Source organism: Podarcis vaucheri (genome assembly GCF_965113315.1).
Source record: "Podarcis vaucheri genome assembly, chromosome: 1".
In the NCBI taxonomy this organism is placed as follows: domain Eukaryota; kingdom Metazoa; phylum Chordata; class Lepidosauria; order Squamata; family Lacertidae; genus Podarcis; species Podarcis vaucheri.
The window spans coordinates 20,526,442-20,540,553 of record NC_138759.1 but is presented as its reverse complement, the minus strand read 5'-3'; positions in this window follow the sequence as shown (position 1 = coordinate 20,540,553).

Here is a 14,112-nt window from a genome sequence, read left to right as displayed (position 1 = left end):
TACATATTCTCCCCAATAATTTCACAGTCAACCCTCTCTTCCCAGGGAACTCTGCGAATTGCAGTTATGTGAGGGGACCAGACACCTCCTAACAGGTCTTATTACCCTTAACAAGCTCACATTCCATGATTCTTTTTGTGGAAGTCATAACTGTTTAAAGTGCTATGATATTGCTTTAAAGTGCAAAGTGTGGACAGGGTCTCAGTCAGGGCCAGCAGACAAACCAGAAGTCTGTTCACCTTCAAAGGTGGGTTGTATAGTCTGGTTATTTTCCCTCAGGGAACTGTAGGGTCATGGGGTCTTGGGACACATGGTGAGGTAGTGAATCAAGCTGTAAGTCAAGAGGAAGAGTAAGTCAGAACTGAAGGGCAAAGCAGATGGCAGCATCAAGGAACACGTCAAAGATTTGTTGTTGTTTAGTCATTTAGTCATGTCCGACTCTTCGTGACCCCATGGACCAGAGCAGGCCAGGCACTCCTGTCTTCCACTGCCTCCCACAGTTTGGTCAAACTCATGTTAGTAGCTTCAAGAACACTGTCCAACCATCTCGTCCTCTGTCGTCCCCTTCTCCTTGTGCCCTCACTCTTTCCCAACATAAGGGTCTTTTCCAGGGAATCTTCTCTTCTCATGAGGTGGCCAAAGTTTTGGAGCCTCAGCTTCAGGATCTGTCCTTCCAGTGAGCACTCAGGGCTGATTTCCTTAAGAATGGATAGGTTTGATCTTCTTGCAGTCCATGGGACTCTCAAGAGTCTCCTCCAGCACCATAATTCAAAAGCATCAATTCTTCGGCGATCAGCCTTCTTTATGGCCCAGCTCTAGGACTAAAGAATAAGGAGATACAGGCAGCAACCATTTTAGGCACATCCAAAGTGACCCCAAAAAATCACAAAAAGGGGTGGCATAGGGCAGGGGTGGGACAGGGATTTTGCAATGGGTGTTCGATTATATGCGATTTCACACAAGTGCTCAATTAAACAGAACGTGACCCCCATGCCTATGGGGAGTTGCCTGTATAAAGGAATACACCAGCACTCTAGAAGATTCTGTTGCTCAAGTAAAGCCCCTTTTGTACTCCTTTCTGCCTAGCATGACTCAACGGCCAGCCTGGGTAGGCGGAGCCAGTCCAAGGCCTGAAGGTAATTGGTTGAGAAGTGTTGCCACTTGCAGTTCAATGGGTCACCACACAGGGGAGCTGCACACAGATCCAGCAGCTCTTGCCATCAATACTCAGAGAGACATGTGCATATCAGTAAAATAACACACAAAATGCATCGTCATAACAATAACATAGGAGAACAGCTTCCTCCCCCAGTGCCACTTCCACAAATCAAATCACCTCCCCTTGCCCAGGGCTACTCTTAAACTTATTTGGGGAAAGACCCTTGGTCTTGGTCGCCATCGAAACATGTACTTTAGCCCTCAGCCTGGAACGCTGCTGTGCATGGAGTAAACCTGCCCTCTGTCCCCAATGGCCAAAGTTCATGGGGTGGTGGACCAGCATTTGACCCCTTATAAACCATCTCATGGGACGCGGGTGGCGCTGTGGTTTAAACCACAGAGCCTAGGACTTGCCGATCAGAAGGTTGGCGGTTCGAATCCCCGCGACGGGGTGAGCTCCCGTTGCTCGGTCCCTGCTCCTGCCAACCTAGCAGTTCGAAAGCACGTCAAAATGCAACTAGATAAATAGGTACTGCTCCAGCGGGAAGGTAAACGCCGTTTCCGTGCGCTGCTCTGGTTCGCCAGAAGCGTCTTAGTCATGCTGGCCACATGACCCAGAAACTGTACACCAGCTCCCTTGGCCAATAAAGCGAAATGAGCGCCGCAACCCCAGAGTCGGCCACGACTGGACCTAATGGTCAGGGGTCCCTTTACCTTTAAAGGGGTCTCATAGTGTGTGTGAAACATGGAAACACACTGCGCGCATTTAACAGGTTTCCTGCAACAAGGCATTTTGCGAATACAAATTCTGGCTCGAGTGTGCAGAGCAGCTGATGTTCCTTTGGGTAAAAGCTTGACGGCAGTGTCATGCTGACTTTTTCTCTTCCCACAACCTTCCCTTGATGTCTCAACAAAGCGTGGTCAATGGCAGTGACTGTTGCCTCTTTTGATTGCTTCCTTCCCGTAGTTTTCAGTGAAAGTAATTGAATGAAGGAGGGGAAAAAAACCTTGATAACACTTCATATTCTTTCTAATTTGTCATTTCTGGGCACACCAGGGATAAAGATGACCTTTTGAATTTTGACCTAACTTTTTGGTAACGGGCAGCATCTTCACTCCTGCTTTTCATTTCCATGAATACTGCATGCCTCGCTCTCTGCCCCAGTATAAAGCTATTAATATTGTTCTATTAACCTTTCTTCCAAGTACCACTGACCTTTCCCCTAAAAAGACAATTACTGTACTTTTATCCTTAACAAATCTCATTTATTAGAAAGTTTTGCACAGCACTGGCTAAGGCTGCATCTCTAACTATCTCTTTATGTTCACATTGCTGGGATAAAAGAAAGCAAATCAATCAGTGCCAGTGCGTGGATGACAGGGGGAATCACTGGGCGTTTGGGTCCTATTTGGGTTCTGTACAAAAAGCTACCCATCATAATGGCAATGTGCAACAATTGCCACTTGCTAATGAACAAGAACATAAGGACACAATAAGAGCCCTACTGGATCAGGGCCATCTAGTCCAGGATCCTGTTCTCACAGTGGCCAACCAGATGTGAGCAGGATGTGAGTACAACTGTACCTTCCCTTCCTGTGGTTTTCAACTGCTGGTATTCAGAGGCATTGTCATCATAGCAAGTAGCTGCTGATATTCTTGTCCTCTGTGAATGTGGATAGCCTTTAAATTGGTGGCCATCATAGCCAAATGTGGGAGAAAATTCTGTAGTTTACCTATGTGCTGTGTGAAGGATTTTATTTTGAATCTTCCAACATTTCAGCTTCATAGGATATCCACAAGGACTAGCTAGTACCATAAGAGAGGGAGAAAGAAACTTTTCTCTTCTCGCTTTCTCCTTACCCTTCAGAGTCCTCGCTCTGAGAAGGGACGTTGCTGCCAAAGTGGTACTATTACTTTCCTTGATCTGGACGTTATCTTCTGTTGATGCAGCCTAGAATAGCATTAGCTATTCTCAGAAGGAACCTAAAGGAATGAGAAACCTACAGGAATGCCTCTCAAGTTGATCTCAAAGAATTAGGGTGTTTCCGGACTGCAAGGTTCAGTTGCATACCAGCAAATTCAGGTGACATACGTAAGTGTGGATGGGAGGCCTTGCACAACAAACATGCTTCCCTTGAAGACGGGACTTTTTGCAGTGTGAAAAGTGATGGGGAAATAATGAGAAGTGTGGGTTAACCCTTGCTTGATGCAACATTGCCCCAGCTCCCTGCAAACAAATTAGGATGAATAATCAATAAACAGGAAGTGCCCTGGGAAGGTTTATGTGGGAGGAGATATTCCATTAACTATGAGATTCTCCTAATATCTGAAGCAAACTGTTTGGCTTGTAGAATGATGTTATAAGCCAAATGCCTAATTGCAGCAATCTGGCTGCTGGGTCTTCTTTCTTTCACTTCCCCTCTTCTTTTTCTTACCTTGCGATTAAGATTTATTTAGTGGGAATCCAAGTGGGTGGCAGATGTGAGGAGGGGAGCTCCCTTGAGCTGCAAGTTGAGGTAAATAGTGTGTCATAACCCATTCATCAATTGGTAATGCAAGAAAAATAGAAATATCTGCACGAGGAAAGGAATTGGCAAGCATTTTGCCCAGGGAATGGCATGGATCATAACGGAATCAGGTGGAATTTTGCCTTTGCAAAGGAAAGACTCATTTAGGTGTCTGTGATAGGATAGTTGATAGGAATGGATGGTCGTGTAATGGATCAGAGAGGAAGCAGCTTTGGCGATTTTGAGCAGAACCACCCAAGAACTGTATGACAGAGACAAGTATTTCAATTCAGCATATGAATCTTTTAGGAGAACGGCTTGCAGATTATAACACACCTGGAAGAGGAATCAAATAATTGTCATGTTTCTCAAATGGCAGGCCCAACATCAATCATTTCCCCAAGCACTCTGTCTGGACGATTTTTATACTGTCTCTTTATGTCTTTCTGCAGTGTGTGGATTGTCGATGAAGATAAAGAGAGTGAAGCTGGATGATACATCTTATGAAAATCCACAGTAATCACATGTTCCTTCAGAATGTGTTGATACTGCAACATATTCTGGAGGTGAGATCCTGCGTCACTTAAAGTCAAGAGATTTTATCCTGGAGCCTACTTACAAGTGCTTAGTCTATCACAATTGGTGGTTGAGGATGAACAGTTGTGGAGGAATATAGCCAAATACTGCTATAGCCAAAGGATCTATGGCAGATTTGAGGGACATTTGGCAATCCAGATGTAACTGAACTACAACCCCCATAAGCTCTAGCAAGCACTGCCAATGGCCAGGGGTGATGGGAGTTGTAGTTCAGCAACATCTGGAGGGTCAAAGGTTACTCACACCTGTTGTATAAGTACACATGTTAGGAAGCTGTTTCTTGTGCAAAGCTCAGGCACATCCAAGCCCCAATGTAACCAGTGTGTCGAAGAGGTGCTATAGCATTACCCCAAAATGTGTATTATTTTACAGAAGGGACAATGGAAAGAGAAATATATTTTGCATATATACCATGACAAAGGTGAGGATGCAACCGAAACTTAACAATCTAACGGAAAGGAATATCTTGCAATAAGGCTATTTGCATATAGAACACATTTAAATGAAAACACCTTATGATTTCTTACTTAACATATATGAAACCCATATTATAGTTATTTCTGCACAGATTTATCAACACACCGAGACAAATAATTGCGTGTCCATTAAGTATATTTCTGTCATATCAGAAAGATAATGTCTTTCCCCCTCGTTTCCTTTATTTTTTAATCAATTATGTAAATCCTGTTTAACCCCCCCCCAAAAAAACCCTGAGTCCCTTCATAATCTGAGGCTGTAAACTGTAAACTGTAGTTTACTTAGTTTATGTGCAAATCTGACACAAGTTATGGACATGGAAGCACTGCAAAAATGTCCCCATATAGTAGGAATTACCAACATGGCATCCATAAGCTCAGTTAGTAGAGCATGAGACTTAATCTCAGGGTTGCGGGGTCAAGCAGAGGGTTGGACTAGATGACCCTTGTGGATCCTTCCAACTCTACAATTCTATGAGCACAGTGGTGCCCTTATAACCTTCCTCTGGTGCTTATGAAGCCTCCTCCCACCCTGTCCCCCCATCCTTCCTGCTTGGTCAAGGATGGGTACCTTTTTTTCCTCCCTTGCAAAGGAGAGCGGAAGAAGGAAGTTAGAAGAGTGACGCTCTTTCCCACTTCCCCTTTCAGCTCTATGTGCCTTTCCAGAGTCAGATGAATTCTACTAGACATAAGTTTTATGCAGATTCCCTCGGGAAAGCAAGGTGCATGCAATTGTGCACTCTTTCTCTTTCTGTCTCTTGCAAAGTATGGGGTAGCTTATCTCAAGGAGGTGGGTGTTGCACACAACACTCATTCCGAAAGCTAAATGAGCCTAAAAAGGCTGGCCACCTGGCCCTTATGATGGGATTAGGTAGTTCTCTCCTTAATTTGCCAAGCAGAACAGAAGATGCCACACGCTTGCCACCAGGAGAAGCTACTACGATATGGCGTAAAGCTGCATGATATGGTGCTTTGACATGGGAGGAGGAGTCCGGTTCCCTTATCCCAACGAGCTTACAAGAACCTAACCCTCTGATCCTACTCTTCAGCACCCTTGCTCACTTATGCTGAGAGACAAGGGGCCATAGTTCTGATGTAAAGTGGAAACATAGGATTATGAAGGATGATAAGAAGGTGGGTGGGGTTGCCTGAAGACGCAAGTTTCAAAGAGGGATTGGAAGGAGGAGAGAAGGGTGGTTGATGGATGGGAAGGGAAATGCGGTGTGACTCTTGCTGGGCTAGAGGGGGAGGACTTGAGGGTGAGACACTTTCCTCTGTTTCTGATGTGGGTATTAGACTAATGGAAAGACTCTGATGAAAACTAAAGGCAAACAAATGGGTTTCCTCTCCTATTAAAAGCCCTGCCTTGCTTGTTAAGCTTCCTTTGAGTAAACAAAAGTGACAGCTTTTGTTTTCGTAGAAAATTTGCCGACAGGCGCAAAAGATGGTAAGGATCACCTGTATTTTCTTTTCATCCCCCCCTCCTCCTCCCATTTCTCCTCCCATCCTCTTTGAAATTTATTTTCCGGGAGTCTTTTAAAATTCAGATCCTATCGTTGGTAACAAATGATGTGAAGTCTTAGGTACAGTACTTTCAGTCTGTGTTTGTTAAAATGAAGGAAGAGACCCTTCCAACACTTTGGGATTTTTATGAATGATTTACATCTGGTGCTAAAGTTCATAAATGAAACGTGGGGGAACCAGATGCTTCATTTCTTGACTGCATCGTGTCTGCACATACTGATGGTGAATTGAAAACAGAGATGTCTCATAAATCAACCAAATCTATTTTTGTACTCTCAATTTCCATTCCGAAGATCCATATAACTCCCAAACAAATGTAGTAAAATTGCTTCCTTGAGAAACCCTTTGTGTTTAGTAACAGTGTGGACATGTTAATAAAAGAGCAGGGGAGGGGGGGTGGAGAGGGGAGCTTGAGCTGGAGCGAGAAAAGCCAACTCGTTCCTTAGAATAAAAAAAAAAAATCATCTACGCTCAGGATGAATGACTGCTCATGGAGATCAATGCAGAAGGTATGACATTTAGCAAAACAGATGGAGGGACTCTGTCGAAATATTAGACGACTCTTACCATTTATACAAAAGGGCTGCAGTTGGTGAGAACTGAGAGGTTGCCTGCATTTTGGGGAAGAGATTCAGGCAAAGATCCAAAATTTAGGTTTGCACAATTAATGACCGCTCCACGCTTAAAACGGGGGGGGGGGGGTGGGCTTTGCGTGGACGCGCGCAGCCCCTAGATCTGGAGCGGCTTCAACAGCATAGGCTTGGCTTTGCCTTCCCTCAGGTGGGATACCTGGAGGTCTCCGCCTACCTCTGTCAGTTGTCCAATCCCACCTGGGGGAAGCGTTGCCAAGGAGACCAGGCCAGGTAGGGGAGGGATTACCTGCCCACACAATAGAGGGAGGATCTTACCTGGGAATCCTCACTTGGCCATGCAAAGTACTCTGTCACCCCTGGTGCAGCAAACCAACTTTTCTTAAAAAGCTGCCTTTTCGCGGCTAGGAAAGTCATGTGGAATTACACTGAAAAATGTGGGATGAACTGTTGGTTAATGGAAAGCTGTATAACCACTGCACAAGCAAAGCAGGGCAAATTCAGGGTGAATGCTCGTTGTAATACAACCTCCCCACAAGCGAGCAAGAATGAACGAATGCTCAAGAAAGGCTGAACATCTTCTAAACTCTATGGTAGGTTGGTACAAGCAAATCATGATGATTGTTCAATAAACAGGTTGGCAGCAGAGGAGGACCACCAAGATGATAAAGCACCCGCAAACTAAGTCTTATGAGTGATGGTTGAGGGTGTTGGGTATGTTTAGCCTGGAGCAGAGAAGACTAAGAAGTGAGCCATCTTCATATCTCAAGGGCTGCAATGTGGAAGATGGAACAAGCTTGTTTTCTGCTGCTCCAGAGGGCAGGGCCCGAACCAATGGATTCAAGTTACGAGAAAGAGATTTCAGCTAAGAACTTTCTGACAGTTGGAGCTTGCACCACAGGGAGGTCACATCAGTGCTGCTACCACAGCATAAACAACATGGGAGGCAGAGGTTATGAGTTACTGGTCTCTGCAGCCACAGCAGACGCTGTGATTCTCCAGTGGTTTGATTTCACCCTTAGAGGCACACTCCATTGTCTCTCGAGACAGATGGCTGCCAAAAACCACCTATTAATGCAGTGCCAGGGCTGTCTTAAGCATATGTACCGCCGCGGTGCAAAAATCCACCCAGCCCCCCCCCCTTCTGGATGGAGCTGCTGCGGCCGGAGCTCGGTTGGATGCCAGATGTTGCTGACAGGGAGGGGGTTAAAAGTCAAATCAAATGGCCAGGGACTCCACCGAGCTGATTTCTTTGTCACCTGCGTTGCCCTCGCTGCTCACATGTTGCCCTCCGTCTCCAGCAAGGTGACTAAAATTTGGGAGGCAGAGAAAGGGAAGGAGGAAAGTTAAGGCTGGTGGCTACCGGGCACCCAAGTGGAAAGCCTCTGCGGGCGGCTTGCGAAAGTCCGTCTGGGGACCCGGAGTGCCCACTCGCTTTGGTCTTGTGGTTCTGCAGACCTTAAGCCTTTGACGATGACTCCACCGTCAGATGCTGGGCAGGAGGGTTGGGGGTTGGGGTGGAGAGGCGCCTACAGCAGAAGAGCCTGCCGTGGCGCTCTGACCGATGGGCGGTCTCTTCCCCGGACTCAACTCTTGGGCCCCGGACTCTTGGCCTGGTGCCCCTGAGAACCCAGTGCCTGGATGCCCCGCACCCGAGCGCCTATGGGTAAGACGGCCCTGATCAGTGCCCAGGAAGGTGGATGCTGTTTTGCACAAGATCCGTGTGTGGTGGAACGTTGCCACTGCTGCCGCTTCCCTGGATGGGGCAGAGCAGCAGGAAAGTTGAGGACATGTGGCCGCATTGCCGAAAGTGTTGCCTCAAATCTGGTGCTCTACTTTGCCACCACCCCTTCTAAGCAACAGCAATGGCAGTGTCAGGGCACGGCATCCCAGTAACTCCGCCTCACCAGACATGCTGTTACTGACCCTGCTCTTCCAGATGCCAAGATGCTGTGCCGCAACTTGTGCAGAGATACTGCGAGGAGTTCCTGAAATACGCTTTTTCTCGCCTTGGGCAGCATCTACCCCCAGCTTCCTCTCCATGCAAAAAGGAACTTCCTGAAAGCGAAACTACCATTCTCTCCTCTCCCTTAGTTACCATTATGTTCAAAATATGTCCTTTCCGAATGCAACTCTCTATATGTCATAAAACACAAAGGGAAGTGCTTTTCATGCCAAATATCAGAAAAGTGCTCTCTTTTTCTCAACTGCCCAAGTAACAGAAATGATGTGTTCATTTGAAATTCCATTCATGTAGGCCCTAATAAAAGCTATTATAAAATACAATTGTGTGGAGACAAAAAGAGAGATAATATCGCTATAGCTCAATATAAAATTTAAGTAATTAAGACATGAAAACTATTACACAATTTACTTTGAATGTGGCATGAATAATAAAATGTTTAACCATTCCTTTCCCAAATTTTATGCTTTTTTTTTTAAAAAAAAAAACACGGTCGAGGTTTTAAAATGCTTGGCTAAAGATCCATTCTCTGCATTCTTTTGCAAAATGAGCAGTGTGAGTGAATTTAGGTGGGCTTTGAAAAGGTGGTCTCTATCTTGGGAAAGTGCACTGTTGGCTTGCTGATTTATCAAGTGTATTAATTGCCCTTCCACCTAGAAGGCAACCAAGTTGATATATGCAATTCATCACAAGCAAAAATGAAAAGAAAGAAAGCTAAACCAACAATCATTCCTTAAACACACAAACAAAATTAGGCCTCAATATACCTGGATGTTGATGATTACAAAGAGGTGGGGATTGCCATCTACACTTGACTTCTCTTATTTATTTTATTTTAAATATGTTTTTCTTGATTTCCAATATATAACAGAGAAAAAGATACAAAAAACAAAATCCCAGTTCGGACCCCCCCCCTTGCACATTTCTTCTAAGGAGCCCAGGGTTACAGATTTTGTTCCTCTCTCCCATTGTATCTTCACAACACCACTGTAAAGTAAATTGGGAGGAAAATCTAGGGGAGCACAGTTGCTTCAGCCACTTCTGGGGCACCACAACTATAACATCCAACAGAAGGCGAGAGGTGAGGGGGTGGATTTTGGCATTGCACAGAGCACCACTGAAATCTGAGGTGCCAAGGTCTGCCACTGCCTGGGCCAGCTCTGTGTATAATAATAATAATAATAATAATAATAATAATAATAATAATAGGTCTAAAGATAAAGGTAAAGGACCCCTGGATGATGGTTAAGTCCGGTCAAAGGTGACTATGAGGTTGCAGTACTACTACTAATAATAATTTATTATTTATACCCCGCCCATCTGGCTGGGCTTCCCCAGCCACTCTGGGCGGCTTCCAAAAAATATTAAGAAATATTAAAATACTGTAATACATCAAACATTAAAAGCTTCCCTAAACAGGGCTGAGTCATTTTATGTTCAAAAATAACAGATACAGCAACAAGGGGCCAACTTGAATAAAATATGGGAGGGCAGGTAAGCCCCGCCCCAACCACATGACACAGAACACATACGCAGCATTTGAATGGCAATGCCCATCAACCTTTGGAGGGCTCCCTCAAATATTTTATGGGGGGAGGCCGCTAGGATTTGGCTCCTGTGTGCAGCAGAAAAGGGGGAGCAGCATTATATGCCAAAAACATGTATACCTGCAGAGAAATTCAAAAGAGTGGACATATTAACCTTGCGGAGAACAGCCAGGTAAAAATAATGGAAGAAATATAAAAAAAAGTTGTTGTTGTTGCTTAGCTTCCCACCAGATGGGTCACTGTTGCTTAGCAGCAGGTAGAAGGATGAGGCAACAGAGAGGTCAGCGTGGCTCAAATACAAGCTGTTGTGTTTGTGCCATGCTGAACGCCCCGGATACTTTGATGCCTCTAGTAAGCAGCAGTGACTTTGCCGCAAAAGACCCCAGGCTCAATCCCTGGGGAAGTGGGGACACTTATGGTCAGGGGGAACTGTCCTCCTGACAGCAGCATCATTGCTGCTGAACATGGAGAAGGAGCAGCAATGTTGGGGCCAGACAGTTGCTCATATGAAGCAACCACGCGGCTTACATAACATACAAGGATGTGGGTGGCGCTGTGGTCTAAACCACTGAGCCTCTTGGGCTTGCCAATCGGAAGGTCGGCGGTTTGAATCCCTGCAACAGAGTGAGCTCCTGTTGCTCTGTTCTGGCTCCTGCCAATCTAGCAGTTCGAAAGCATGCCAGCGCAAGTAGATAAGTAGGTATCGCTGTGGCGGGAAGGTAAACGGTGTTTCCGTGTGCTCTGGTTTCCATCACGGTGTTCTGTTGTGCCAGAAGCGGTTTAGTCATGCTGGCTGCATGACCCGGAAAGCTGTCTGTAGACAAATGCTGGCTCCCTTGGCCTGAAAAGTGAGATGAGCGCCAGACCCCATAGTTGCCTTTGACTGGACTTAACCATCCAGGGGTCCTTTACCTTTTACCTAACATATAAAATATACATTTAAATTGCTTATAACAGAACATAGACTATTCCTGCCCCCTGAAATCACCATTGTATGTATTATATTATTATATTATATTATATTATATTATATTATATTATATTATATTATATTATATTATATTATATTATATTATATTATATTATATTAATATTATATTATATATTATATTATATTATGTTACATGCATTATACAAAAAAATCATGTTAAAATATGTGTCAAATTTACATGGCTGGATAGCCTTAAAACAAAAAAGTTTTTAGCAGATGTCCAAAACAATGTACTTAGGGCACTTGCCTAACTTAAACAGGCAGTGAGTTCCGAAGTGAAAGTGCTGCCACAGCGAACGATCAATTCCTGGCAATTGCAGAACAAACCTTTTGCCCATTCTGCAGACTGAAGTGGTCAAGAGGGCAGAGAGAGGGTAAAGTGATCCATCTTTATGTACCAATAGTAACAGCTTGAATTTAACCTGGTCACAAATTGACAGCCATCGCAGGTCTCTGAGCAAATAAGCAGGCCTGGATACCGCTCAAAATATATGAGGCTGCTGCTAAAAGAACCCCAAAACCTACCACCCCAAACCCTGATCCTTTTAAAGTATTGGATAATAGCAATACTGTGCTTCACTAGGACATTACTAGGAGCCAATAATCCTGTCTCATCCTGTGCTGATTCAAAAGCCATGTTTTATACACATGGTTGCTACCTTGCCTATTTTTAAATAAGGTGCCATGCTTTTTTTGTCTTGTCTGCAGATCCTTTTGTCTCCGTTTTGGCAGCTTTGGGTGCCTTCCAATGGAGGACATTGTCCCCAGGCAATAATAATAATAATAATAATAATATAATAATAATAATAATTTATTATTTGTACCCCGCCCATCTGGCTGTGTTTCCCCAGCCACTCTGGGCGGCTTCCATAGAAACCAAAAATACACTAAAATATCACAGATTAAAAACTTCCCTTTGCCTTAAGATGTCTTCTTAAAAAATTTAAACTGCCACCGACTGCTTGAGGACATTTTAAAGCACATTAACCACTTGGAACAGGGAAGCAATGGCAAATTCAGCTGTCGTTCAAAGGCTCAGTAGGTGGCACTCTTTCCTTTGCTGATGCACTAAAAGGATGCCCTCGGCACAAAGCAGGCTGATTTAGTAACCTTGAAGGAAGCTGCACCACAATCATTAGCTCAGACATTGGGGTACCATATCTGATAATGTGGGATAGTAAAGGGGACCCCCCACCCACACATCTAACTCTCTCATGGACCTCGGTTAGGGTGCGAGAGTGGTCCTCCTACTGTGGCTTCTACCTGCTACCGAACATCCCCTTTGCCTGTAAAAGCCACAAACGATTATGTGCCTCTCAAGCTAGTCATTGGATGAACCTTCTTCTTTAATGACAGGAAAGTTAGTTCCTTTGTTCTCAAGGAAATGTGAGTCGGCTTGCTGGATTAGAGTACGTTTCCAGTGGTGGTCGGCCAGATGTCCAAGGCTGGGTCAGGTTTTAGGGAGCCCTGGGCAAGGGGACCTGCACTACCACCTGGTATGCCACAATGGTGGGCCTACCCAAGTCCTTGCCACCTGCCGCCACCCTTTCTGGGAAGCTTACCAGGTGTTGGGCAGGGATCCCATTTCTTCTTCTTTTTATACTTCTACTAGAGAGCTGTCTGCCCCGAAAAGCTGCAGCTGCCCAACGTATTATTTTTTCTTCTTTGGCAATCACTCGTAGCCGAGTAAGATTGTCTTCCATAAACACGGTTTTAACAATGAGTTCATAAGTGAATGTGGAGGCCAATTCTGGACCCACACGTCCTTCCACAGTGGGGTCATTGGTTTCTGGGTGGGAGCTGATCATGGTGTGGATTTGCCAAGTGTGCCTTCCTCCTAGCACATTTCTCCCTTGCATCCTGAGTTTGAGTGTCTTCAAAGCCCATGATACCTTTGGTAAAGGCTGTTCTCCCACTGGAGAGCTCACAGGCCAGTGTTTCCCAGTTGTCAGTGTTTACACCACATTTTTTTTATTTGCCTTGAGACAGTCTTTAAACCTCTTTTGTTGACCACCAGCATTACGCTTTCCATTTTTTAGTTCGGAATAGAATACAGTAGTGCCTCGCAAGACGAAAAGAATCCGTTCCGCGAGTCTCTTTGTCTTGCGGTTTTTTCGTCTTGCGAAGCAAGCCCATTAGCGGCTTAGCGGATTAGCGCTATTAGGGTTTAGCGGGCTTAGCGGATCAGCTGTTAAGCGGCTTAGCGGCTTAGCGGCTTGGGAAAAAGGGGGGGGAAGCCTTGCAGGAACTCGCAAGACATTTTCGTCTTGCGAAGCAAGCCCATAGGAAATTCGTTTTGCGAAGCACCTCCAAAACGGAAAACCCTTTCGTCTAGCGGGTTTTCCGTCTTGCGAGGCATTCGTCTTGCGGGGCACCACTGTAGTTGCTTTGGAAGACAATAATCAGGCATCCACACAACATGACCAGCCCAACGAAGTTGATGTTGAAGACTCATTATTTAAGAGGCTAAGGAGAGCCTGGCTGGAGCAGACGAGTGGCCCATCTACTCCAGCATCTAGTTCTCACAGCGGCTAACCTGAGGCCTATGGGAAACAAGCATTGCTGCCACCAACCATGGAAGCAGAGCAGAGCCATCATTGATACCCTCCATGAATTTATCTTAACCCTATTTTAAAGGCATCCAAGTATGAGCGCCTCACGGGATGTGGCTTTTAAGAATCACATTGCTTTATTCCAGGGGTAGCTAGCCTGTGTTGGAGTCCATATGTTGCTGGACTCCAACTCTCATCAGCCCAAG